This window comes from Schistocerca nitens, chromosome 5 (genome assembly GCF_023898315.1).
Source record: "Schistocerca nitens isolate TAMUIC-IGC-003100 chromosome 5, iqSchNite1.1, whole genome shotgun sequence".
Taxonomy (NCBI): Eukaryota; Metazoa; Arthropoda; class Insecta; order Orthoptera; family Acrididae; genus Schistocerca; species Schistocerca nitens.
This window is the reverse complement of record NC_064618.1, coordinates 170,129,276-170,150,392: the sequence shown is the minus strand read 5'-3', so window position 1 is coordinate 170,150,392 and position 21,117 is coordinate 170,129,276. Positions and strand designations below refer to the sequence as shown.

At 39.5% G+C, this 21,117-nt stretch overlaps 1 protein-coding gene across 4 annotated transcripts in view; it reads right to left on the bottom strand.

Moving 5' to 3' along the window:
* Positions 1–21,117, bottom strand: part of LOC126259245 (C-1-tetrahydrofolate synthase, cytoplasmic) — a 170,769-nt gene that overhangs the window by 128,718 nt on the left and 20,934 nt on the right. Inside the window, exon 1 of one of the 4 annotated variants that reach the window (XM_049955872.1) lies at positions 2,075–2,212. The exons of 2 other annotated variants lie outside the window; for them this stretch is intronic. The gene's annotated coding sequence lies outside the window, so the exon portion shown is untranslated. Of the gene's footprint in view, positions 1–1,931; positions 1,986–2,074; positions 2,213–21,117 lie in introns of those variants that run through there. One more of the 4 variants, XM_049955871.1, reaches the window with a different exon arrangement.

The window sequence follows — 21,117 nt, the reverse complement described above, 5'->3', positions numbered from 1 at the left end:
CATTCTTTGTAAAGTACGAACAACATGTTTCCAGGCTGCTTAGTCTAATATCCACGCCTCAAGCACATACTATGTCTCAAGCATCATACTAAAAACATTTATACCTTTATTACAATAATTAAAACACTCAGTTATTGATAAAATTGTTTAACTGGATGGATAAAAAGTCTCCTCACCAAACGGTGGCAGAAAACACACACACACACACACACACACAAAAGACAGTTGATTTGGCAAGCTTTCGGAGCCAGTGGCTCCTCCTTGAGGCAGAAGGGTTGAAGGGGAAGGAAGACAGGTGAAGGAAAAGGACTGGAGAGGTCTAGGACGAGGGGTAGATTTTGGGAAAGTCAGGGGAGACTTACCGTACAGTATGAGAAAGAAAGACTGTATCAGTCCTTCCTTCTCATCCCATACGTTTTCCGATGAGTTATGTATTGGTGACACTTGTTTTAAGAGGTATGTAACACTTCTAAAAATGTTGGTTGCTATTACTTATCACCAATATTTGGATTACTTACAGATGTTTGTGGTTGTTATTACATAACTGGATTACTCTGGATTGTAGATACCATACCAATACTGGCCACATTATAGTAGTCAACCTTACTCAGTTTACCCCCGCAGTTCGCCTACCGACTCCACTCTGTGCACTTCTATCTCATCATACGTCACAAATTCTCTCCAACTCCATTTAAAATTAACTGAAACTTTTAACATAAAATTACATTCTTCATACAGAATTTCAACTGTTGTGTTTTGACACACCTTGGGTAATTGTGCTCTACTTTCCTTTTTTATACTTGATGATTACTAGTTAATATCTGTAATATGCACACACACACACACACACACACACACACACACACACACACACACACATTCTGCTAGCTGGATACAAAGATCTGATAATATTTTGTAGCTGCTTGTAGTTCCTTTTAACTTGAGGGAGGGTGGTTAGTGTTTAACGTCCCATCGACAACGAGGTCATTAGAGACGGAGCGCAAGCTCGGGTTAGGGAAGGATTGGGAAGGAAATCGGCCGTGCCCTTTCAAAGGAACCATCCCGGCATTTGCCTGAAACAATTTAGGGAAATCACGGAAAACCTAAATCAGGATGGCCGGAGACGGGATTGAACCGTCGTCCTCCCGAATGCGAGTCTTTTAACTTGAATAGACAGTCATACTTAATCTAAAAAATAGTCAAGTATTTCACACATACTGATTACAACCCATGTAATGTTGGCAGCAACACACCAAATATAACAGAAGTACCAAATGCAATTACATGTATTGTACAATAAACGTGTTGTTGTTGGGATGGCAGGGTTGAAGTGACTATGAAAGAACACTGTCTTAAAAAAGATCTTAAAATCGAAGTGCTGTACCAAGTAGCATAATTAAAAAACTATAATTACTACCACATGGCGTCTAATAACAATTTTTCTTCATTTAAGTATCAGGTCAGATACATCCACACCCCACAAATTCCCCAATTCTTGAGCAAAGATTTGTCGTCTTCAATAAAATTTCTGCTCCTTTAAATAGTATGACAGATCCTACCACATCATCATTTGAATACTTTGTTGTGGCCCAAGTTATAATTAATACCAATTAACAACACCCAAAATTTTCTAAAACAACAACAAAATACTAATGATCACAAAATCCATGCGATTTACGAGCAATGTGTACGAAAACACACACGAAATTAAATATTTTAAAAGAAATAGAAATAATATAATTAAATACTGATAACTTGGTATCTAAGTTCCACTTCGTTCATACCAACTATAGTATTTGTAACACTTCTTCTTTGTAGCAATTATTTTCAAATATCAGTGCACTGCTACTGGGCGTAATACCACAAATTAATAAAAACCGATCTTATCATAATGCATTTTCAGTAATCGAAACTAAAAGATCTTGAAGTACCTGCAGAACGCGCTAATGTTTGTCAAGCAAACCGGCAAGCTTTCCTTCGGCGTCCTGACGAATGGGAGATGTCGAACGCATAATTACAGTTATGTAATACTCATAACACCAGATGTCGTAAAGAGATTAACAAGAGCACATACCTTAATGGGGATCGTGTTACTTTCTTTAGCGTTACTTCACTCAGATCAGTTAGTAAACAAATGATTCTATTCAAAATAAGCCGCTACAGCAACAGGTGGTTCAGTAATGTCGAAGTTGCTGAGTAGGCTCTTCTATGATTTGAGTATCCATCACATTCGAAAAATCTTTCTTATCACGTAGGGCAAGAGGGCAAATCTACATCTTGTCTGACCTTTTGATAACCCTTGAAATTTAACATGTAATCCAACTCAACTAACACTCGCATGCCAACGAGCAGATTTTTATTCCACCAAATCCTTTGGACCCTAGATCCGTATAACAAGTCTTCGGCGTCTGCAGTTCTTTATGTAAATTTTAGTTGTAATATAAAAAGTTTTCGGCGTCTGCAGGTTTTGATATTTATTTTAGTTGTATGCATTATGAGAAATGTGTCTTGAAAACACCCTGGTGCTTACGCGTTTCAAAAATAAATTTATAAATAGCCTCCCCTAAGCACTCGGCTATTATTACTTGGGAGGAACATTTATTTTTTTTAAAAAAAAAAAGATCTCAACCATCATTATGCGTGATTTTACAGCTACATCACATTTCTGTACTATGCGGCGTAGATACAGCGAATGTGCAAAGATCATAAAATACTGGATTTGCTGAGAAATGACGAAGAAGTGAAGTGCCGTAAAAAATAAATTTAAATGTTATTTAGGTAGATTATGTACATTTAGTATTTAAGAATAGCTTGAAGCAAGACTTTAGAACTATCCAATTTAAATTAATAAAATTTTCAACTCATAATTCAGTATAAATACTCTACATTTCTGCTTCAAAATATTCTGATTGTCTTTTTTTTTCTTTGCGTCAAGTACCTGCAGAAATCGACAGTTTAGCTCAATCAACGGAGAGCAAATAAGGTCGAGGGAAAATCGTGTTGTCAAAAATTTTTGCTCAGTGGGAGAAAGAAGTGTCCGGAAAAACACTAAAAATCCCGACCAGTGGGGTGTGACCGGGAGGGCTTTTAAGGGTAACTTTTTTTATATTTTTCTTGAATAACTCGGAAAAAGTGGCTCCTGGCGAAAAGGTTTTCGAGGACAATGTTGAACTACACAAAATTCCCTACAAAAAAGTTTCTATTCATTTTTCTCTATGACTAATAGTTTCTGCATTGCAGGGGACGAAAAAATCGCATTTTATTAAACCCATTGTTCGAACAGTATGAATTTGATGTTTTCTTTAATGAAGTGGCCTAAAAGTATTACATTCCATATGTTTACAGAAGTTATGTTGTGAGGATGGACCATGTGCTGTGTTTGGGTGGGCCTGTTGGTAGAGCACTTGCCAGCAAAACGCAAGATCCCAAGTTCTAGTCTTGGTGTGGCTCACAGTTTTAATCTGACAGGAAGTTTCATATCAGTTCACACTCAAGTGCAGAGTCAAAATTACATTCTACTTGCAAGAACTTCGTGCCACTGCAAGTTCTTTGTAATGGTTTAAACACTGAGGCAGATCATTTCGTTTTCTAAAATACTTGCAATTTATATTTGCGCCATCTAAAGTGTTACAGATTATTTAAATGGTTCCAAATACACGCACATGCACAAGCACAAAATTTAGTTTATTAAACTATTTAGTGGAGTTTGGTCCAGTTTAGGAAGATTTCAAATGTGATACAGAGGGAAATTGTCTTCAGAGTTGACAGCACTGATTGACTTTTGATCATCGTGTATGGCAAGTGTAGTGTTCTGCAGAAGGTGACTTTCTCCACCACGACTTCATTTTACAGGGAGACTATACCTCCCACATTTCCTGTCCCGTTGTCATATGTGAATAGTCAAAATAACTTCACTGAACACATGTTCATGTAGTAGAGTTATTTAAAGTGTATTGAATGACTTCTTATTTGCAATTATAAAGTGAGCTTTTATGTAAAATACGTTATTTGTAAATGTGATGTTGTCAGTGGCCCATATAGTGATGGTGGGAAAGGGACTGGACAGATGTGGCAGCTTTCTACTGTTGATCGTTGACAGCTTATTGTAAAGCCATATAATTATGACTTAGTCACTTTCTGATGAATTAATGAATGACCAAAAAATTACTGCAATTCTCTCAGCATCAGTTGTGTTACTGGTAGACTGCACAAACCTTTTCCATTCAGGAAGTGCTAGCACTTGGAGAGTGGGCTGCACTGAGAGAAGCCACTTGCCACACATCCATATTGTATTTTATCTTCCAAAAAGGGTGTGAATATGTCTCATTGAACAGTAATCTGCTGTAATGCATTGCTTGACTTAGGTTGAAATACCTGCAATTTTATAGCATCTAGGTGACCAAATTCTGTTGCAAAATGGAGACAGTATAAGCCTCTGGCCCTCTTCAGGTTTTGGGAGGGCTGAGGTTGGGTGACATATTTGATACCCTTCAAGCTGTGAAAAATATCCCAGACAGTGATAGTCGAGACAGTGAAATCGACTTTGTTGAATGCATATTTACAGCATGTCACCCTTGGAAAATTGTCTTCAGTGTGTTAGATAGTTGACAACTCCAGCTGTTAAGCTATCTTACGTAATAGCAAATAAGTAATCAATAAACTTAAAATATCTCCAGTATATAGACACAAGCCCAGTGAAGTTATTTTGTCCACTCACACAAGAGAAGTGGACAGTAAATGCTGGGGTGGTATAGCCCATCTGTAAACTGAAACGTGAGCAGTGTTCGTGACGAGGAATTTGTCTTTCTCAGAAGAATACTACTGTTACTGTACAGGGTGACCAAGAATCAATTTCCCCTCTAGCAGTCTAGAACTGTATGCAGAGACTTACATAAGTTCTGTCCATATGCATTACTAATGTTAGCATTGTTAGTAACTCATATCTGTACTCTATGTAGTGTTAAGGCATAATGTTTATTTTGTGCAAAATAAACATTCTCCATGCCTGTCTGTGCACTATGTCTCTAGTGATTCGTAAGGCACACTGTGGAGGGTAAAATAACGTTGTGAAACATCTTACAGTTGCTTCTTGTGTCGTATTGCATATGGTACATGCATTTAATATTTCTTTTTAACTCACTTTATTTGTAATTAAACATTAATTTATACCTAGAACCTATGTTTAATCATCGATTTTTCTATCCCCTGTAATACAGAAACTATTAGTCCTAAAGAAAAATGAATAGAACAATTCTGTAGGAAATTTAATGCAATTTAATTCTATACTGTGAAACACATTCTGTAGGAGCCGCGATTTTCGTGTTCTTTGAGAAAAATATAAAAAGTTACTTTTAAATGCACCATCTCCCCTAGCACCCCAATGCTCACACCCCACAGATCAGAATTTTTAGTAGGCCTATGTTGTTCCTTCTATCACTGTGTAAAAATTTGCAACCCACCGATTTTTCCCCAGATTTTCCTTCAGTGACTTCACTAGTGCTGCCAGTCAAGATAATGATTGGAGAACGTATGGTTTTACAGGAGAAAAGGGTGTGCTGTGTATTAGTTCGTATCTGTTAGAAAATTTGCACCGTAGTTTACCCAAAATTTGTTTTCTTGATTGTGTGTCTCGGATTACATACGTTTCATGGTTAGCACTCGCAGTTTGTCGTGTTGAAGCAATACTTCTTAACAGTCAGAAATTTTGTCTGCTTTATGTGTCTAAAGTATGGTTTCTCGCTAAAACTTTTTAATGAGAAATTTCTAACACTAGGAGTACATTAGACTTGACATTTAGAAGAAAGTGGTCCTATCTTTCACTTATATGTCCCAGTCTTTTGTGACACATCTCATGTCAGTGTAACTTAAGATCCAAAGCCAAACAGAATTATTATTACTACTTCCAGCTGTTAGCAGCCTGAGTTAATTGTTGATTCTCTATGTGGCTTAAGCACAGATGCCAGTATGTACGTTTTCTATGATACCCTTCCATCATTTCTTGTGAAAGGCGCAATGATTTTTCAGGGTTCACTATAGGATTTCTTAATAACCAATTACTATTCGCAGATGACTCCATAAGGAGTCATAATATTTTCATTGTGAAAGAAAAACTATTTCATCAATTGAATAGATAAGTAACTTCCATAAATGGAAAAACTACTTAACACTAGCAATCCCTCTTCACTGGGAAAACTTCGATTTACTTCGAGAAATGCTTGTACTGTTTAAAACATTATGTTAAATTCAAAATAAGAGAACTACTCTTGTATTAAATTAAAAGGGGCAATGCTGTCAGGGTAGAGGCAAGGCTACACTTCCTTCATATTTCAACTTCTTTGAAGTTATGACAGTTGGTGTAGTGATTCAGATGCTCTACTCAGTCTTCACCTTCAGTGCTGTTTGCGTTTCTAGGTTCAAGGTCTGCTGACCTAATTTTTTGGCTAATTTGACTCTATTTTTCTGTTTCTTTCTTTTTGCAACTATTATACACACAAAATATATTACCTTACATGGACGTATCACTTATTCACATATTATGGGGTAGCAACCCAGAGATATCAATTATTTGTAGTTATCAATAATTTCATAACTGTCACCATTTTTCGTACTACTTTCATAGACACATGGACAGATGTTCCAGTTTTTCCCCCAATAACAGAGATAGCCCAGTTTGTTACAGTCATTATTTTGGGTTCCTCATCGTGTCTTTCTCTGTTTTAGGTGATATTTCATTGTGGGTGATACATGGATAGGATAGCTTGAGTAAAGGTTTTTGTTATTTGGGTCCAAAATTGACCTGAGCTCATTACCAGCCATTGCGCTTATATTACCACTGATATAAAGACTGAAATAGGAAAAGAGAATGGTAAGTGGAATACTATTCTCTCACCATGATTAAATGTAGCTGTTTCTTATTTGGTGATATATTATTTCACATAAACAGATATTTACCATCTGTTATAAGATTCAGATTATATTTACAAAAAGAGCTAATTCTGCTGTTCATTTGTGAGCACTTGGCTCTGTAGAATTGACTAACATCTTGAACTAATGTTATTCAAGCCTCTGAAAGTTTTGAAACCGTTGATGACATAGTGATAATGTGAACAATATTAAAGTTGAATAAGTGAAGTGTATTTGATGTGCTATTTCAGTAAACGTTCCAAAACGAAATTATTCTGACAGCCTCACAGTATGCTGAACATAGTTTGAAAAATATGTGTTAAATATGGTTGGCTACAAACGTAAGTGTACAGGTAAGAACTTGTTTGCTGATTACAATAGACGTTCTTCAGTTTGACATATAAGTGAAAGATAGGAGCACTTTCTTCTAAATGTCAAGTCTAATGTACTCCCAGTGGTAGAGAATCATAACAAGACGAATAATTGTCCTGCATAACAACCATTCTTAAAAAAAGGTTTTGACAATTGTTAAAACATGCACCAATAAGTCATAAACGCAACAGTAGGTGAAAGTAACTGAGAAAATAGATCAACAGCATATGAATTGACCCAAAAAGTAGAGAGGATGGCATGAGATCAAATGGGATATGATACAGGGAGATTTGTGTGTTGAATGGACTCAATCGTGAAAGTCTCACAAAACAGGTTTAGCAAAGTCTGTAGAACCAACTCGACCATCAATGATCAGAATACAAAACTCTAGAGAGCTATGTCCTGTAAAACATGGTTTCTGACAAGATGTAACCAACTTCATTTCCTAATTAAGACACTGATATGTTTTTGTAGGAGTGCATATACTACTTTTTTTACGTTTCTAAGTGCTGTTAGGCACTATCCAACGCCCTTTTCTGCCTGTTAGCGATTAGTGCTGACCCTAGTAGTTTTTACAACAATGTCAGGGAGAACCAGTTTCGAACATAGCTGGAGACAGCTTTAACCATCTTGTTTTCAGCTGCAATTTGCGTGAAAATGCTGTGAGATGATATGGTCATCTGAATGCACTTTTGATAACTTTACTTATGTCTTGACCACACTTGTTTTTCATCAACCTTACGAGTTTCCATTTACCATCATTTTCAAAGGCTACAACATACAACACAAAACTAGTACACTATGTGATCAAAGTACCGGACACCTGGCTGAAAATGACCTGAGACTTCGTGGCGCCCTCCATCGGTAATGCTGGAATTCAGTATGCTGTTAGCCTGCCCTTAGCCTTGATGACAGCTTCCACTCTCGCAGGCATACGTTCAGTCAGGTGCTGGAATGTTTGTTGGGGAATGGCAGCCCATTCTTCAAGGAGTGCTGCACTGAGAAGAGGTATCGTTGTCGGTCGGTGAGGCCTGGCACGAAGTCGGCGTTCCAAAACATCCCTAAGGTTTTCTATAGGATTCAGGTCAGGACTCTGTGTAGGCCAGTCCATTACGCGGTTGTTAGCATCGTGTAACCACTCTGCCACAGGCTGTGCATTATGAAGAGACGCTCGATCGCGTTGAAAGATGCTGTCACCATCCCCGAATTACTCTTCAACAGTGGGAAGCAAGAAGGTGCTTAAAACATCAATGTAGGCCTGTGCTGCGATATTGCCACGCAGAACAACAAGGTGTGCAAGCCCCCTCCATGAAAAACACGACCACATCATAACACCATTGCCGTCGAATTTTACTGTTGGCACTACACACGCTGGCAGATGACGTTCACCAGGCTTTCAGTATTCCCACACCCTGCCATGGGATCTCCACATTGTGTACCGTGATTCATCACTCCAAACAGCGTTTTTCCACTGTTCAGTCGTCCAATGTTTATGCTCCCTACACCAAACAAGGCGTCGTTTGGCATTTACCAGCGTGATGCGTGGCTTATGAACAGCTGCTCGACCATGAAATCCAAGTTTTCTCACCTCCCGCCAAACTGTCATAGTAATTCCAGTGGATCCTGATGATGTTTGGAATTCCTGTGCGATGGTCTGTACAGGTGTCTGCCTAGTACACATTACGACCCTCTACAACTGTCGGCAGTCTCTCTCAGTCGACAGACGAGGTCGGCCTGTACTCTTTTGTGCTGTATGTGTCCCTTCACTATCACATCGGAAACAGGGACCCAAGGGTGTTTAGGAGTGTGGAAATCTCGCGTACAGGCGTATGACACAAGTGACACCCAATCACCTGCTCACTTTCGAAGTCCATGAAATCCGCAGAGCGCCCCATTCTGGTCTCTCACGATGTCTAATGACTACTGAGGTCGCTGATATGGAATACCTATCAGTAGGTGGCAGCACAATGCACCTAATACGAAAAATGTATTTTTTTAGGTGTCCAAATACTTTTGATCACATAGCGTATCAGACAATATGCAAAGATGATACAGTTCACCATCGATAAGAGACATATTACAACAACTAGAATATGGCTTCCTACCTTACCAGTGCTATGTCAGACATATAAAAACATTAGATACATTGTATCACATCAGCATTCTTTATCATGAGACAAGTGCAAACTGCTACCAAGTGAAAATTTTGGAAGCCGAGTGGACTAAATGACTACAGGTGTTGGGAACATGGTACATGCTGTCGTTTGTTTCTGCTTACAACCACAATTTTCATCGTTATAACGTATAAAATGATTTAATAAGTCAATTTATTTTTATTTTATTTATTTATTTATTGATTTATTTAACCTGGCAAGATTAGGGCCATCAGGCCCTCTCTTACATCTAACCAGGCATTCTACTTATTTTACATTCATATGTTTTAGTAGGCATGTTAAACTACATCTAGTATAAAAAGTGAAATAAACAATTTGAAAGGTACACCTGGAAAAATACATACATATAGAGTTTATATTCTTAGATCATAAGTACTGTTATAATTAGACATTATTGAAGAGACAGATTTTAGATAGGAGTGCTGGCAGCAGGGAGTATGAGGGAGACTCATGGTGACGGGAGGAGAACAATAGAGAGACATGATGAAACATAATTAAGGAAATACAAAGGAAAAGAAGATTGCGTGGCTAATAGAGATAGATGAAGAGGAAGGCATCTCAGGAGCAAGATAGGAGACACTAGCTTTGCTATTTGACGGATGAGAGGATTGGCCTTGTACATCAGTTTTGTGGAGAACTTTATCAGGATGATAGTAGGAAATGCTTCAGATTCTTCTTAAAAGCAGCAGGAGATTGAATTTTGCGGAAGGTAAGGGGCAGTTTGTTCCAGAGGCGGACAGCGGCAACTGAGAAGGAGTTTGCAAAAGTTTTTGTTTTGTGAGTGGGCACAGTTAGGATACCAAATAAGAGTGACCTCATGTTTCGATTATGATGACATGACAGGTTTTTAATCTCTGAAGCAAGGTACTGGGGTGCTTGCGCGACGAGGAGTCGGTGGAGTAGACATAGAGTGCGGTAGTCACGCAATTTGTCCGGCCGCAGCCACCCTGGCTCGGAGTATGAAGCACTAACATGATCATATCGGCGAATGTTGCAGGTGTAACGCACACAGGCATTCATGGTTAGCTCTAGCCGTCTTTTGTTTTCACTACTCATGCCTTGATGAATCACATCACAATAGTGGAGGTTCGGTAGAACGAGTGCTTGCACGAGCTGGCGTTTCAAGTCCTGTGGAAATATGTTCCGAAACTTTTTGAGAGCATAGAGACAAGCAGACGTCTTTCGGCACACTGCGACTGTATTCTCCGCCCAGTTGAGATGCTCATCCAAAGTTACACCCAAGTTCTTCACTGTTTTCTGATATGGTATTGGAGTACCGTCGAGCAGAATAGGAGGTGGCCGTTCGCGGAAATCTGAATTTATTAATTTCTGATGGGCTATTAAGATTACTTGCGTCTTTTTTGCATTTAGTTTAAGCCCCAGGTTTTTCGCCCATGTCAGTACTGAAGACAGATCATCATTCATCTGAGCGATTGCAGTGTTTACCTCTTCAGGTCTGACGCTTAGGTAGAGCTGGAGGTCGTCAGCATAGAAATGATATTTACAGGAGGACAGAACCGACGAAATATCGTTGACATATAAAGAAAACAAAAGTGGTCCTAAGACTGATCCTTGGGGCACTCCCGAGGAAACATGTTTCCAGGAAGATTTTTCATTTACGCAGACAACACATTGCTGTCTGTCTTTTAAGTAGCTTTCAAACCATCTCATTGCACTATCAGAGAAATTAAGCTGTTGCATTTTTCTGAGCAATATGTCAAAGCTAACAGTGTCAAAAGCTTTGCTGAAGTCCAGTAGCGTCAAAATTGTTGCCTTTCGATTGTCGATGGCATATTTCAGGTCATCAGTTACTTTAATTAGAGCATTGTTTGTGCTGTGATGTTTACGGAAACTGGGTTGAAATTTGTCATATAGGCTGAATTCATGCAAGTGTTCAGTGATTTGGTCATGAACAATATATTCAAGTGCTTTGGAAACAGCAGGCAGTATGCTAATTGGTCGGTAATCACTAGGCAGTTGCGGGTTTTCGATCTTAGGGATGGGTCGAATTAGGCTTCTTTTCCATGCAGTGGGATATATTCCGTTCACGAGGGAAAAATTAAATATGTCAGTTAAGGCAGGTACTAAGATATCGGCAACATTCTTAATCATGGTTATACCGATACTGTCGTTGCCTATTGCATCAGAAGGGATTCTCATTATTGCTTTTCTTGCCGTATTTGTTGTTACATGTTTTAGATGGAAGGTATCGTTGATAGTTATCCTGTTTGGGGATTCTTGTGGACGGTAATTATCAGCTGTGCTGGTATTCAGATGTGCACAGAAGAATTCATTTAATTCGTTAGCTGACACATGAAAAGTAGTTTCCGATTTTGCCTTTCCGACCCCCAAGCTACGGAGATTGTTCCATAGAGTCGTGGGCGTCAGATCGCTGCATACAAGGGAGCGAGCGTGCCTGATTTTAGCATTGCGAATGCATTGTTTCACTCTGTTCCGTAACTTTCTATATTCTTCGAAATGCTCGGGTTTCGGATCTGCCTTGAAACGCCTGTGGGCAGCATCCCTATTAGTCATCATTTGACGTAATTCAGCTGTCAGCCATGGAGCAGGAGATTTTCTTACACGGATGTGCGCACAGGTGCATGTTTATCATAGAGGGCAGTGAGTTTATCTCCAAGTTCATTAATTTTGCCGTCGATTGTGGGTTTTCTGATTATTTGATGCCATGAGATTTCTGAGCAATCGGCTCTTAGAGCGTCAAGGTCAATACGTTTCATGTTCCTACAAGTTATGTAACGCGATTTGATCCTTGGGGGCTGCACAGAGTAGGCCAGGAGTATTACATCATGTGCTGAGAGGCCAGGGGCCGATGTTTGACCAACATCTCTTACTTTGTCAGTCTGTTTCGTTGCGATTACGTCTATAAGAGTATGACTGTACGCCGTATGGTGTGTAGGTTGTAATGGAAGAATGTTCATGCTATTGCAACTAAACAGTCTTCTTAGGTTTATTGCAGAGGGAGTGTCTCTTAGCAGGTCTATGTTCAAGTCACCCATTACGATGACATGTTCGTATTGACACTGAAGTGAATGTAATTCCGACTGGAAGGAACTCACTGAGCTTATTTTTGGCGGCTTGTACACGACGCCAGTCAAGAATTTCCGACTTTGTATATTTATTTCAATGAACATGAATTCAGCCTCTTTTTCTTCAGCAGGATTTGACATACATAAGACTTTCGCTTTGAGATCTGTTCGTATATACGCGCCGACCCCGCCACCTCGCTTTTTTGATCTGTCTGCCCTAAGAAATGTGTACCCTGGGAGATGAAAAGATGCAGAGGATATGTGTGGTTTCAACCACGTTTTGGATAGGAGGATTACGTGGTAGTTTAGTTGGTTGAAGAGGAGGCTAAGTTCTTCGTAATGTGCAGGTAAAGACTGGATGTTGCGGTGAGCTGCTAAAAGCTCTGACCCGTTCCGCTGAGCAGCCTGTAGTAGGGTGGCAGACTGGTTTGTCCCTTTGTTAGGCACTACCTGCCGCGAGGGGCACTGGCCGCTGCTTCCGCCAAGTGACATAACACAGGGGTGTCCGAGATTTTGCGCGTCCTGTTTGTGACACAGCGAGTGCCGAAAGAAAGGCGACTGCTAGAGATTTCCTGAGGTTGCGGGAGTATAGAAAATGAATTAGTGGTATTCAGTGCAAGGAGAATATGACCAAAATAGTGACGGCTGTGTGTCACTGTGTATCCTCTGTCGTAAGAGGAGAAATGTAATTAGCGTATTTGAAACAGCTTAGGGTGGAAATAAGGGAAAAGGGAGTGATTTAAGAGGCCGATGCTGCCAGCAGAGAGAAGTAAGCTTAATAATTAATAGATTATCGTAGGAAGCTAGAATTAAATTGAAATTTACTAAAGTGATACTGGTAGTGATTATCGTAGGAAGCTACAATTAGATTAAAATTTGCTAAAGTGATACTGATAGTGATTTTTGTTATGAACAATTTAAACCGAAGAGATGGGTGATTAATGAACTAAAGGAGAGACTAATAATTGCAATAGAACTATTGCAGAACGGAAGAGAATAAACTGAGAAAATGAAAAAAGTATTAGCAGTAACTAAAATTAAGTAATGGTTAGAGCTACAGACACAAAAAAAGTGAAAAGTTAATACAGTTACAAAAACAATTAGTTGAAGGTACAAATATGGGTATAATTAAAAAAATAATAAAATTACAAGACTATATCTGAGTATAGGGCTGTTACAATTTGCAAATGGTGTTAAGTTTGCACTTTTGGCTCGAGTAGCTTCACTTAATACTATTCAGTTCTGTCATGTTTGTGACTGTCTTCTTTCCAGCTGCTGTCTTAATGATTACTCTGCCATCCTGAGTCCACACATTCTGAAGACCGAAATGGGATATGGCACTGTTTAAAATCTTTAGCCGTTCGTGTGTCAGATCTTCCCTTATTGTAAGCCCTGTCCTTGCTAACTACTTCTTCTGGGTAAAGATCTCTGCACTTTTTCGGTACGAGACAAATTTAATTATTATTGGACGAGGTTTGGTGGCACCTGGTAGTTTTCGTCCCACCCGATGGCTCCTGTCAATGTCTGCCTTGGTCACTTCAACGCCTAATTTGTCACGCGCAACCTGTACAAGCAGGTTGTCCGTGTCTTCTTCCTTGGTTGAAGAGGAGGCTAAGTTCTTCGTAATGTGCAGGTAAAGACTGGATGTTGCAGTGAGCTGCTAAAAGCTCTGACCCGTTCCGCTGAGCAGCCTGTAGTAGACTATTTCGCCTTTGGTACTGTTCTAGTTCGTCAGTTGCGGCAGATGGTTTCACTTCCAACTCTCGTGCCTTTTTCTCGTATTCAGACACAGACTTTTTTAGTGCTGTAATTTCGGCAGTATTGGCCTCAACAGTTTCACGCATTTTGGCCAATACTGCTGCCGTTACAGTATCTGATATCGTGCCTGCTATCAGATCGAGATTGTTTTTATCGCGAAGCGCAGCGTTTACCTCAGAGCGGACCAGCTCCGCTATACCGGGAGCCGCGGCCGCACCTTCCGCCAAGAGCGGGCCCGCCGCACCTGCTGCTTCCCCGCTGCTGGACGCGCTGCTGTTGACTCTTCTGTTTACCATTTTCTCGAAGATATTGGCGGAGCACAGAAAAAAAATAGCACTACTGCACAGAACACTGTTGTTTACACGATTTCCACTTGTACTAGACAACACCACCTGCGAGAACACCTTCGAATTCGACTAAATTTCGCGAGCCGAACTTAACACGTGTTACACTGTAGCCGCCATGACACCCTCTCAATTTGGATATCACTTACAATGTATCACAAGACGTGTAAATAAAACAAAGGATCTGTTCGTTAACAGACGCCGGTCAGTGCGTTTTCCCAATGTATTAGATAAAAAACTGTAACACTTTGTTTTTGTAAAGTAATTTTTTTTGTAAAGCATTGTAAGTGATTTCCATGTTGACTGATGAAATCATTTAATACATTGCAACGATGAAAATTGTGGTTGAAAACAGAAACAAATTGCAGCATGTACCACATGCCCAGCAGTTTAGTCCACTCGGCTTCCAAAATTTTCACTTGGTAGCAGATTGCATTTGTCTCGTGCTCGATAATGTTGATGTGATGCAATGTATAGGAAGCCATATTGTAGTCGTTGTAATATATCTCTTATCAATGGTGAAATGTATCACATTTTCATATCGTCTAAACCAGTTTTGTGTTGTATGTTGTAGCCTTTTAAAACGAAGGAAAGTCGAAAAGCATAAGATTGATGAAAATTATGTGTAGTCAAGACATAAATAAAGTTGTTTTCAGTGTACACTGAAAGAGGCACCATAAGTGACTTGATGGTTGGATACTTCTGATACGAACCGAGCGAGGTGGCGCAGTGGTTAGACACTGGACTCGCATTCGGGAGGACGACGGTTCAATCCCGCGTCCGGCCATCCTGATTTAGGTTTTCCGTGATTTCCCTAAATCGCTCCAGGCAAATGCCGGGATGGTTCCTTTCAAAGGGCACGGCCGACTTCCTTCCCCGTCCTTCCCTAATCCAATGAGACCGATGACCTCGATGTCTGGTCTCCTTCCCCAAAACAACCAACCAACTTCTGATATGCTAGTTATTAGTCATGGGACAGTCGACTGTTTTTAACAGTCGATTGGTCAGTCGATTGTTCTTTCGTTCAGTCATTTTTTCTTTTCAGTCAAATGAAACAACCGAATGATACTAGTCTGAACAGCCATGTCAACTACTGGTATATGAATGTTTTCACTCATTCACTGTGTTTAAGTGGTTTCATTCAGCGTGAAACAACCCATTGAAAAAAATCTCCGCCGGTTTCGCTCTTTATATGATGTTTTCACTACATAAATACATAATACATTAATACTTGTTCCTTAGATCTTGAATGTGACATTTCGTAATGATATGGAATGTGTCACTTTAACGTAAGTAATTCTGAACAAAAGATGTTATATGAGCATAGGTCTGCAAAATGCTTCGTTAGGGAGGTATGGGTATCGAAAGAAACTTTAATTCTACAAAATGGATGTGCACAACGTGAATGTATACGAAATGCAACTGGACCGTAACGTGATTTTCTTCAAAACAATGTTACAGAGAAGTATAGTTATGTTACACATTTTTACGTAATGTTTATCTACTTTGCATTTAGTACATAATGCATTACAACATGCACGTTTCATGTATTCAGTTGAAAACGACGTACCACGACCATTACAAACAGCTTTAACACTTGCCGTACAGATGTTGCACAGTTCAAAGAACAGGTTCAAATATCCCTCCACAAACGTCACACTTCTGCGCTCTAGCGATAACATGTTGTGTTGCTTGATCAGCTGCCTGTGACTGGTTCCTAATCAGTTCAGCAGCGTCCTTGACGCGAAGAAGCAGTTCATCTCGTGTATTTGCCTTCACTTTGAGCACCTTTGATTTCATCCAACCCTATAAACAAAAATTTAAGGTGTAAGGTCAGGTGATCTTGCAGATCAGTTAATAGCACCGCAATGGCCTATCAAGCAATGAGGGTAGGTGCGGTTGAGATGGTCCCTCACATGTAAGGTAACATGTGGAGGGTCACCGTCACATTGAAAGTACATTCCAGTTCTCTTGGCTAAAGGAATGTCTTCAAGTAATTCCACAAATGAATTTTCCAAAAAATGCAGGTACCTCAATCCTGTGAATCGCTGATTGATAATAAATGGACCTATCAAAAGATTACCAATCATGCTGCACCAAACATTTATGGCTTGGAAATTCCTATCCATTGAAGCGTGTGTATTTTCCCGCGACCGTCGATGATTATTGCGTGTGTTGTGTAATCCATGTCGTAAAAACTGGGCTTCATCAGTGAATAGTATGTATGGAATCAAATGACTGTTCTCAGTTACCCAGCGACAGAATTGAAGTCATTGGGCATTGTCGCCAACGTTGAGATTTTGGACTTGCTGTATGTGAATTGGATACAGGTTTTCCATACACGTGTCTGTGGGTCATTCATACACAGAGACATTCTTCGTATGTTCGTACCGGGACTTGGCTCAACACTTGTGATAATTTCTTCCTGTTTTTGCAAAGTTTGTTGACATGCACGCACGGACGAAAAGTGTCTACTTGAGAGAGCCTGTTGCACGCAAAGTGGTAAACACCCTGCGACCAGGTAATCGTCGAGTCGAAAAGCGCCTGTGGTATTCTTCTCTTGCAGCGGTAGCACTACCGCCGCAGAAGCCATAAACATACATCGTATCTGCTTATTCCTCATTACTGTAGACGTGTGGCATTGTTAGCAGCACTTGTACGAACACAGTTAACAGTATGCACTTCACAGCTAACTGATACGTCGCCGGTACACTACACAATGCAGTTTACACGGCACAACTGCACAAACAATGGGTGTTTGTACTATGTATGTCACATGACCATAATATGTGGTAGGTTGAAGGGCGTAATTATGGCATGTACCCGCACATTGTTTGCAAGAAAATCAAGTTATGGTCCAGTTGTATTGCGTATGCATTCAAGTTGTGCACATCAATTTTACAGAATTAAAGTTCCTTTCAACATCCATATCTCCCTATCAAAGTTTTTGTGGACCCATGTTCATGTAACATTTTTTGTTCAGAATTGCGTATGCTATCACTGTGTAAAATATTGACATTTCCTATATAGGGCTATTACAAATTATTGAAGCGATTTCATAAATTCACTGTAGCTCCATTCATTGACATATGGTCACGACACACTACAGATACGTAGAAAAACTCATAAAGTTTTGTTCGGCTGAAGCTGCACTTCAGGTTTCTGCCGCCAGAGCGCTCGAGAGCGCAGTGAGACAAAATGGCGACAGGAGCCGAGAAAGCGTATGTCGTGCTTGAAATGCACTCACATCAGTCAGTCATAACAGTGCAACGACACTTCAGGACGAAGTTCAACAAAGATCCACCAACTGCTAACTCCATTCGGCGATGGTATGCGCAGTTTAAAGCTTCTGGATGCCTCTGTAAGGGGAAATCAACGGTTCGGCTTGCAGTGAGCGAAGAAACGGTTGAATGCGTGTGGGCAAGTTTCACGCGTAGCCCGCGGAAGTCGACGAATAAAGCAGGCAGGGAGCTAAACGTACCACAGCCGACCGTTTGGAAAATCTTACGGAAAAGGCTAAAGCGGAAGCCTTACCGTTTACAATTGCTACAAGCCCTGACACCCGATGACAAAGTCAAACGCTTTGAATTTTCGGCGCGGTTGCAACAGCTCATGGAAGAGGATGCGTTCAGTGCGAAACTTGTTTTCAGTGATGAAGCAACATTTTTTCTTAATGGTAAAGTGAACAGACACAATGTGCGAATCTGGGCGGTAGAGAATCCTCACGCATTCGTGCAGCAAATTCGCAACTCACCAATAGTTAACGTGTTTTGTGCAATCTCATGGTTTAAAGTTTACGGCCCCTTTTTCTTCTGCGAAAAAAACGTTACAGGACACGTGTATCTGGACATGCTGGAAAATTGGCTCATGCCACAACTGGAGACCGACAGCGCCGACTTCATCTTTCAACAGGATGGTGCTCCACCGCACTTCCATCATGATGTTCGGCATTTCTTAAACAGGAGATTGGAAAACCGATGGATCGGTCGTGGTGGAGATCATGATCAGCAATTCATGTCATGGCCTCCACGCTCTCCCGACTTAACCCCATGCGATTTCTTTCTGTGGGGCTATGTAAAAGATTCAGTGTTTAAACGTCCTCTACCAAGAAACGTGCCAGAACTGTGAGCTCGCATCAACGATGCTTTCGAACTCATGGGAGGAACTTGATTATCGGCTTGATGTCTGCCGAATCACTAAAGGGGCACATATCGAACATTTGTGAATGCCTAAAAAAACTTTTTGAGTTTTTGTATGTGTGTGCAAAGCATTGTGAAAATATCTCAAATAATAAAGTTATTGTAGAGCTGTGAAATCGCTTCAATCATTTGTAATAACCCTGTACAGAGAACATGCGGAAAGCCCTCTCCTTATCTAGCAGCAGTTTATCGTAGATCGCTGGAGCAACGATATATATATATCTGTCAGACTTTTAATGTTATTTGGCAAATGACCAAAGATTTTTGTAGCAGCATAATTCAGCCCTGTTCCAAAGTGAGATTTAATCCAGAATAGTGAAGATCATCCTTTTTCTAGTGTTGTAGCTATGCACTTCGCTGTTACTCTTGAATTGGGTGTATTATTAATAACAAATTTCATAAGTGAATATATGTATTGTGAAGGTACTGTGACTATCTCGAGTTTCTTAAATAAATATCTGCAAGGTGATATTGGGTGGACTCCAGCTGTTATTCTGATTACACGCTTGGGGGCAATGTATACTTTCTCTCTTAAAGACGAATTGCCCCAAAATATGATGCCATACGAAAACAGTGAATGAAAATGTTCATAGTAGGTTAGTTTACTGGTGTGTTTATCATCAAAATTTGGCATAACCCTAATAGCATAAGTATCTGAACCTAAACGTTTCAGTAGATCATCGATGTGTTCCTTACAATTCAATTTATCATCAATGCACACAACCAGAAATTTCGAATATTTTGCCTTAGCAACAGACTTCTGTACATAGACTATATTTATCAGTAGTCTTATGCCATTTACTGTACAGAATTGTGTAAACTTTGTTTTCTCAAACTTCAGTGAGAGTCCAAGAACAGAGAACTAATTCATTTCCTCAGCTGATTCTTGTTTGTTGAGTGAGTGCAATTACTATACTTGTATCATCAGCAAAAAGAATTAATTTTGCATCTTCATGAATATAGAATGGAAAATCATTAATACATATTAAATTACAATAAGGGACCCAAGACTGTACTCTGTGTGGCACTAATTTTGATGCCTCCACAGTTAAAAGACTGCTGATTTTTGCAGACTACCTATACTGTTAATTTCAATGTTCTGCACTCTTCCAATTACATATGATTTAAACCATTTGTGCACTGTCCCACTCATACCACAATACTTAAGCTTATCTGCAACGTTTGAGTGATCTTATTGACATTCTTGTTCTACCTTTTCGGTTATACATGAAACATGACTAGGGTTGACAACTTTTTTAGAGACAAATGAAGTATCTTATTTGAAAGAGATGTGAATAAAATGTGTGTCTAAAAGTAAAGTATATTCAAAATGCATGTATTCATAATTACTTATTGAAGTACGAATTTTGGCGTTAAATGCCAATTTTTGGTTGGTTATAGACGTTTAATATCTGGTGCTGCAATGTAAATTATTTAATAATAAATGAGCAAACAATTTTAATACATTTTTATTAGAACGTTTTCTTGTCTGTTATTTTTTTGGGGGGGTGGGTATAAGTTTTGCAATTTATTTGAAAGTAGTTTCCCTATAATCTAGAGTCTCAAAACTTTGAACATAGCTCAGAACTGGATGATGCTGTAATATTAAATCGCTTTCGAATCTGATGTGTGGCTGAGGGTACTTTGTTTTTGGTCTGTCTGTCTCTGTCTGTTTGATACAAATTTTGCAATGGATTTTAAACTAAGTTCTCGTTAAGCTATAGACTTGCCACATTCAGCTTAACTAAGAACAGGATGACAATGCAATATTAACTAGCTTTCTTGTCTGGTGTGTGACGCAGAGTAAGTACTTGCTGTAACATTGCTATTTCCCTGTTTTCTCGTTCCAGTCGCGAATGTTTCTCACTTAAGAACTATTGCTGCTGAGCTTCCCTGTCAACTCGATTCTCTCTAGCTTTTAAATTCGCGGTCTTCTCAGGAGAGATGCCTATGAGGAATCAATATATTGGTTGACTGATTTGAAGAGAAACTGAAATAAACCTGAAATTTACCACATATCCTGCTGTAATCTCATCCAAACATTTGAAATCAACTGAAAAATTTCACACACAAGACTAAAAAGCAGAAAATAACTATTTAAATAGGCAAACTTTTTAATACAACATGTTTTAAATGGACTAATAGATATTAAATAGTCTCTCATAGCGCCATACAGATTTCTAACGCCTTATAGGTATTACTGAAAATTTGTGCTTATAAATTTTTCATTAGTATGACACCACCTGTAAAACTGAAAACATAGGACATATGTAAGTAGCTGGTGACATAGTTTTTTGTACAAAATATTGACCTTCCACAC